The 6205-nt window shown below is 37.0% G+C and overlaps 2 pseudogenes; one reads left to right on the forward strand and one right to left on the reverse strand.

Annotated features, from left to right (window-relative positions):
• LOC102263532 overlaps nucleotides 1-2230 on the reverse strand; it is a 2756-nt pseudogene extending 526 nt beyond the window's left edge.
• A 2953-nt stretch (nucleotides 2231-5183) lies between these two features.
• LOC102263837 lies at nucleotides 5184-6112 on the forward strand (annotated as a pseudogene).
• The last annotated feature ends 93 nt before the right edge of the window (nucleotides 6113-6205 follow it).

Below are 6205 nucleotides of genomic sequence, written 5' to 3' on the forward strand. Positions count from 1 at the left end.
ATCTTCGCTTGCCCAGCTGTAGGGTCTCCACTGAGGGCAAGGCCAAAAACTGTATCTTCAGTAGAAAGGAAGAATTCTTCAGAAAATTTACTAGTCTCCTTAGCCACTAAAGGGCCACCTCTTCTGTCAATTGATATCAAATACCTAACTTCAATGTCTAAGTTTTCTTCTTTAGACTGTTTCATACTTTCAAGTACAGATTCCACATAAGTCCTTTTAGTTATTCCTGTAGTATTTTCAGATCTGGATGTACCCCTTAGTTCCAGGTACTTGACACCATCATCTGCAAATTCTTTAATGACATCTTTTGTGATCATTAGAATATCTTCAGGGCTGGTAGTAGGCTGATAAATAATCTGAAACATCTGGAAACATTCTTCTAAAGTTCTTTTCTGGCACATTCTCATATTTGTTGGAATTTCTGTAAGATATTATCAGGTATAATACTTTCACCTCACTTTCCAACAGCTATCAAGGATCACTTAATTTCAACTTGACTCCCCAAAATAGCAAACGTAAATCACCTCTCAAGCAGTGTATGGCTGCTTAGACTAGCTTGAACCCCTATTCGGAGGCCATGTTTCCACACTTAATTTCTTAAAAATCAAATTATTATTTTTTTAATAGTAAGTGGTATGTGATACATGGAACTTTAAGAAATTTACATTTTTTAAAATTTAAGACATATTTACTGAGAAGCCACCATGAGTAAGTTATTGGTGATGAAGTCCATGCTACTTGGCTGCTATTCTTCAAAGGGAGTGGTGGATGGTTTACTAAGAGGAATATGGCAGGAATATGACTATCAATCATAGTCATCAGATCATGAATGTTAAGACCTGGTTTCTTAGCTTTTAATATCTTCATGGTATAGAACTAATGGATCCATTCAAGTGGGCATGAAGTTCCACTTAGGGACTGCTGTCACTCTTGAGTATCTTCAGGAGATGGGCCCTGCCGAGTCAGGAGCTTCAGGAGGGGTCAGTGCAGAGCACCAATGACAGCAGAACCTTCAGCAAGAGTTCCCTGGCTTCCCTCAGGTACATGCACAACGCCTCTGATGTGTTGCTAATTCTGGGACCAAAATGTATTTCTTACACTTGACCCATTTAAATCCACAGAGTGTATGTGTGCGTAATTATTTGCATAACAAATTTTCAGTGTTCTCAAAATTATTTGCAATTAGACAAAAACCTTGGGCCCAAGTCAGTATCTGTTTTGGCAGTAGATGGGGAAATGGGAAAGCTATGTACCATATTTATTTTATTTTCAAGTTATCATTCTTAACAGCAGGTCAGTGTCTGCAGTTTTTAGTGATCCTATTTTTTGTTACTTTAAACTATCTTTTGTTATTAAAAATACATTTCCTGTATTTGCACCTGAATAACATTGAATTTGATGAAGAACAATAGTACTTACATTCATTTAGACTTTCTATTTACCTTGCACTAATGTAAATGGCTTCTTCTCTACCCCAGTAACTTACTTAGGGATGCACATAGAATAGCATATTGGAAAGTTTTGCTATTTTGCTATGCAATCATACAATAATTTTTGAGAAAATTTTTGTGTACTTATCCTATAATGGAACACATAAGTTAAGTATTTTTTCCTATCTCCTGCTGGTTTGTCAATTTGAATGGTCAGCCCAAGAGAAAATGAAAAACACCAGACTCAGTGTCTTAAGCAAACTTTTCATTCGGTTTCTGTACTTGCATTTGAAACAGATCTGCTAGAGACCACTTACTTAACAAATGGATGACAAACACTTAGAGTCATCAGATTTTCAAAAAATCAAATTCTAACATATTAAAGAAATAAAAAATAACATTTGACGGAAATAAACTTTGCTTACAAAAATATTTACATGTAACCTGCATAGTTTTACTGGACCAAGAACTGTCCTCCCCATTTACAAAAATCAAAGGGAAACCTGATGGACAAGTAATAGTCCTTCCACTCCAACCTCCTATTTGTGCACCACGTGTAGTCCCATGCGTTTTTATAGCTCATGTCAGGATCTAGGGTCTCTGTCACAGTACACTCTAGTCACCACTATTATCAGACTAAAGCAAGGCAAATTAAGTGCAGTTTTCACCAATAGGTTTAAGGAATCATCAATGTCAAGGTCAATGTTACTGATCATGAAGACATGGAAAGATCTTGTCAGGATGACAGATGACTTATTCTCCCTAGTTTTGACTGTTTCTACTGCATCTTCTTGTTCCATGTCTCTCTGATAGCCAACTAGATCACCAGTTAATTATAAAAGGATATAACTCAAGAACAGTCAAATGGAATCGTTGCATAGAGCTAGGTATGGGGGAAGGGTAGTAAAAAGCTTCCATGCCTTTTCTAGGCGCACCACAATCCCCAAATCCCCAGGTGCTCACCAACCCAGAAGCTCAAGTAACTCACTTTAAATATAAAGACAGGTATAGATTACAAGTGCCTCGATGGAAAGGCTTCCAAATTGGAATGGAAGAAGTAAAACTGTCACCATTTACAGATGACATGATGTTACATATAGAAAACCCTAAAAACTCTACCAAAAAAAATGTTACAGTTAATACATGAATTCAGTAAAGATTCAGGATACAAAATCAATATACAGAAATCTGTTGTATTTCTATACACTAAAAATAAAATATCTGAAAGAGAAATTAAGAAAACAATTCCATGTACAATTGCACCAAAAAGAATAGAATACCTAGGGAAAAATTTAACAAAGTGAAAAACCTGTACACTGACAACTCTAAGACATTGGTAAAAAAAATTAAAGAAGACATAAATAAATGAAAGTATACTAGTATACCATGCTCATGGATGGAAAGAATTAATATTAACTACCAAAACAATCTACACATTCAATTCCTATCAAAATTCCAATGGTTTGGGGTTTTTTTCCTTAGAAATAGAACAAATAATCCTAAAATTTGTATGGAACTACAAGAAAAGTTAGAGGCATCACACTCCCTGATTTCAAACTATATCACAAAGCTATAGTAATCAAGCCAGTATGATAATGGCATACAAACAGACACCTAACAGTAGAGCAGAATAGAGAACCAAGAAATAAATCCATGCTTATATGGTCAATTAATTGACAAGAAAAGAGCCAAAAATCTACAATAGGAAAAAGGATAGTCTCTTCAGTAAATGGTGTTGGACGAACTGTTACAGCCACATGCAAAAGAATGAAACTAAACTACTATCATGCAACATATATAAAATTAGCTCAAAATGGATTAATGACTTGAATAAGACATGAAACTCCTAGAAGAAAATATATATGGTAAGCTTTTTGACATTGGTCTTGGCAGGGATTTTTTAAATTTTACACCAAAAACAAAGGCAAAATAAACAAGTGGGACTAAGCAAACCAAAAAATTTCTGCACAGCAAAGAAAAACCATTATCAAAATGAAAAGACATTTTGATAATGGGAGAAAATATTTGCAAATCATATATCTAATAAGGAGTTAATATCCAAAATACATAAATAACTTAACTCAATAGCAAAACAAACAATCCAACTTAAAAATGGGCAGCGCACTAAATGAACATTTTTCCCAAGAAGACATACAAATGACCAACAGATACATGAAAAGATGCTCGACATCACTAATCATCAAAGAAAGGCAAATCAAAAACACAATAAAAAATCATTTCACACATGTTAAAATGGTTATTACCAAAAAGACCAGAAATAGCAAGCAGTGGTGAGAATGTAAAGAAAAAGGAGCCCTTGTGCACTGTTGGTGGAAATGCAAACTGGCGCTGCCACTATGGAAAACAGTATAAGAGTTCCTCAAAAAATTAAAAATAGAGCTGCTGTGTGATCTAGCAATTCCACTTCTAGGTAGTTATCCAAAGAAAACAAAAGCACTAACTCAAAAAAAAGATACGCACCCCCATGTTCACTGCAGCATTAGTTATAATAGCCAAGATATGGAAACAGCCTGAGTCCACCAACAGATGAATAGATAAAGAAAATGTGATGTATACTGGTATATACACAATGGAATACTATTCAGTCATAAAAAGAAATGGAATCTTGCCATTTGTGACAACATGATGGATCTAGAGAGAATCATGCTCAGTGAAATGAGTCAGATAGAGAAAAAAAATACTATCTGATCTCTCTTATATGTGGGATCTTTAAAACACACACACACACACACTCAGAGATACAGAGAATCAATTAGTGGTTGCCAGAGGAAGGAGAGGGCAAAATGGGCACAAGGTACAAACTTCCAGTTACAAAATAAGTAAGTCATGAAGATGTGATGTACAGCATGATAACTATAGTTAACAATATTGTGTTGCATACTTGAAAATTGCTAAGAGAGTAGATCTTAAAAGTTCTCATCACGAGGAACCAAATTCTGTTACTACATATGGTGATGGATGATAATGAGACTTATTGTGGTGATCATTCTGTAATATATACAAATATGGAATCATGTTGTACACCTGAAACTAATATAATGTGTGTCAATTATACCTCAATATAAAGATAAAACAAAATAAATAGCGAATGGATGATGAAAATATACCAGCTAACATTAATCAAAAGAAAACAAGTATAACTATATTTATTTTAGACAGGGGAGACTTCAAAGCAAGAAAATGTATCAGGAATAAAGAATGGCATTAGGGGTCAATTCTCCAAGAAGACATAACAACCCTTAACATGTATGCACATAATAACAGACTGTCAAACTATGTGAAGCAAAAACTAATAGAACTGCAAGGAGAAACAGATGAATCCACTATCATAAGTGTAGACTTCAACACCCCTCTATCACAAATGGACAGATCCAGCAGGCAGAAAATCAATAGAGACATAATTGAACTCAACAACACCATCTATCAACTGGATATAACTGACATCGATAGACTGCTTCATCCAACCACAGCAGCATACACATTCTCCTCCAGCTCACATGGAGTTCTGACCAAGAGAGAACACATTCTGGGCTGTAAAACACACCTTTACAAATTTTTAAAAATAGAAATCATTTGATGTCTGCTCTCAGATCACAGTGGAATTAAACTAGAAATCAATAAGATAGCTGAAAAATTACAGTTATACACATGTAGCCTTTCTGTGCTACCCAGAGAGGTGTCCATGTGGTGTTGTTCTGTGTTCCTATCATAATATAAAGGGGAACTTCCACAATGTTTGGAGTCTTTGATGTTCCACAGATGAAGGAGGAGGATACCCTCCAATTCCTTGCAGCAGGAACCCACTTAGGTGGCACCAACCTGGTCTTCCAAATGGAACATGCATCTACAGAAGGAAAAGTGATGGCATCTTCACCATAAATCTGAAGAGACCCTGAGAGAAGCTTCTCCTGACATTTCATGCCATTGAAATACTGTCTGGTGTCAGTGTCATATGCTTCAGGAATAATGGCCAACGGGCTGTGCTGAAGTTTGCTGCTGCCTTTGGAGCCACTTCTTTTGCTGGCACTTTACTACTGGAATCTTTGCTGACCAGGTCTAGACAGCCTTCTGGAAGCCACAACTTCTGGTGGTTATTGATCCCAGGGTTGAAGGCCAGCCTTTCACTGAGGTGTCTTATGTTAACCCACCTACCAGTGCCCGGTGTAACACGCACCCTCCTCTACACTGTGTGGCCATTGCCATCAAGTACAACAAAGGAGCTCACTCAGTGACTCTAATGTGACGGACACTGGTCAGGGAAGTTCTGTGCATGCTTGGCACCATCTCTCTGCAGGAGGTCATGCCGGATCTCTATTTCCACAGAGATCCTGTAGAGACTAAAAAGAACGAGCAGGCCACTGCTAAAAAAAAAAAATGGCTGTGGCCAAAGAGAAATTTCAAGGTGAATGGACTGCTCCACCTCCCAAGTTCACTGCTGCTCAGCCCAAGGTTGCAGACTTGTCTGGAGGCTCAGGTGCCCTCTGTGCCTGTTCAGCAGTTTCCCACTGAAGCCTGGAGCTCAGCCTGCCACAGAAGACCGGCCTGCAGCCCCCACCACGCAGGCCACTGAAGGGGTAGGAACAACCACTGAGTGGTCTGAAGCTATTCTTCTACAGACTCTTAAACAGAAAATGGCAATAAAGTTGATGGGAAATAAATAGTATCTCGAAAGAAAGAAAGAAAGAAAGAAAGAAAGAAAGAAAGAAAGAAAGAAAGAAAGAAAGAAAGAAAGAAAGAAAGGAAGGAAGGAAGGA

The sequence above is a fragment of the Myotis brandtii genome, unplaced genomic scaffold (assembly GCF_000412655.1).
Source record: "Myotis brandtii unplaced genomic scaffold, ASM41265v1 scaffold43, whole genome shotgun sequence".
In the NCBI taxonomy this organism is placed as follows: domain Eukaryota; kingdom Metazoa; phylum Chordata; class Mammalia; order Chiroptera; family Vespertilionidae; genus Myotis; species Myotis brandtii.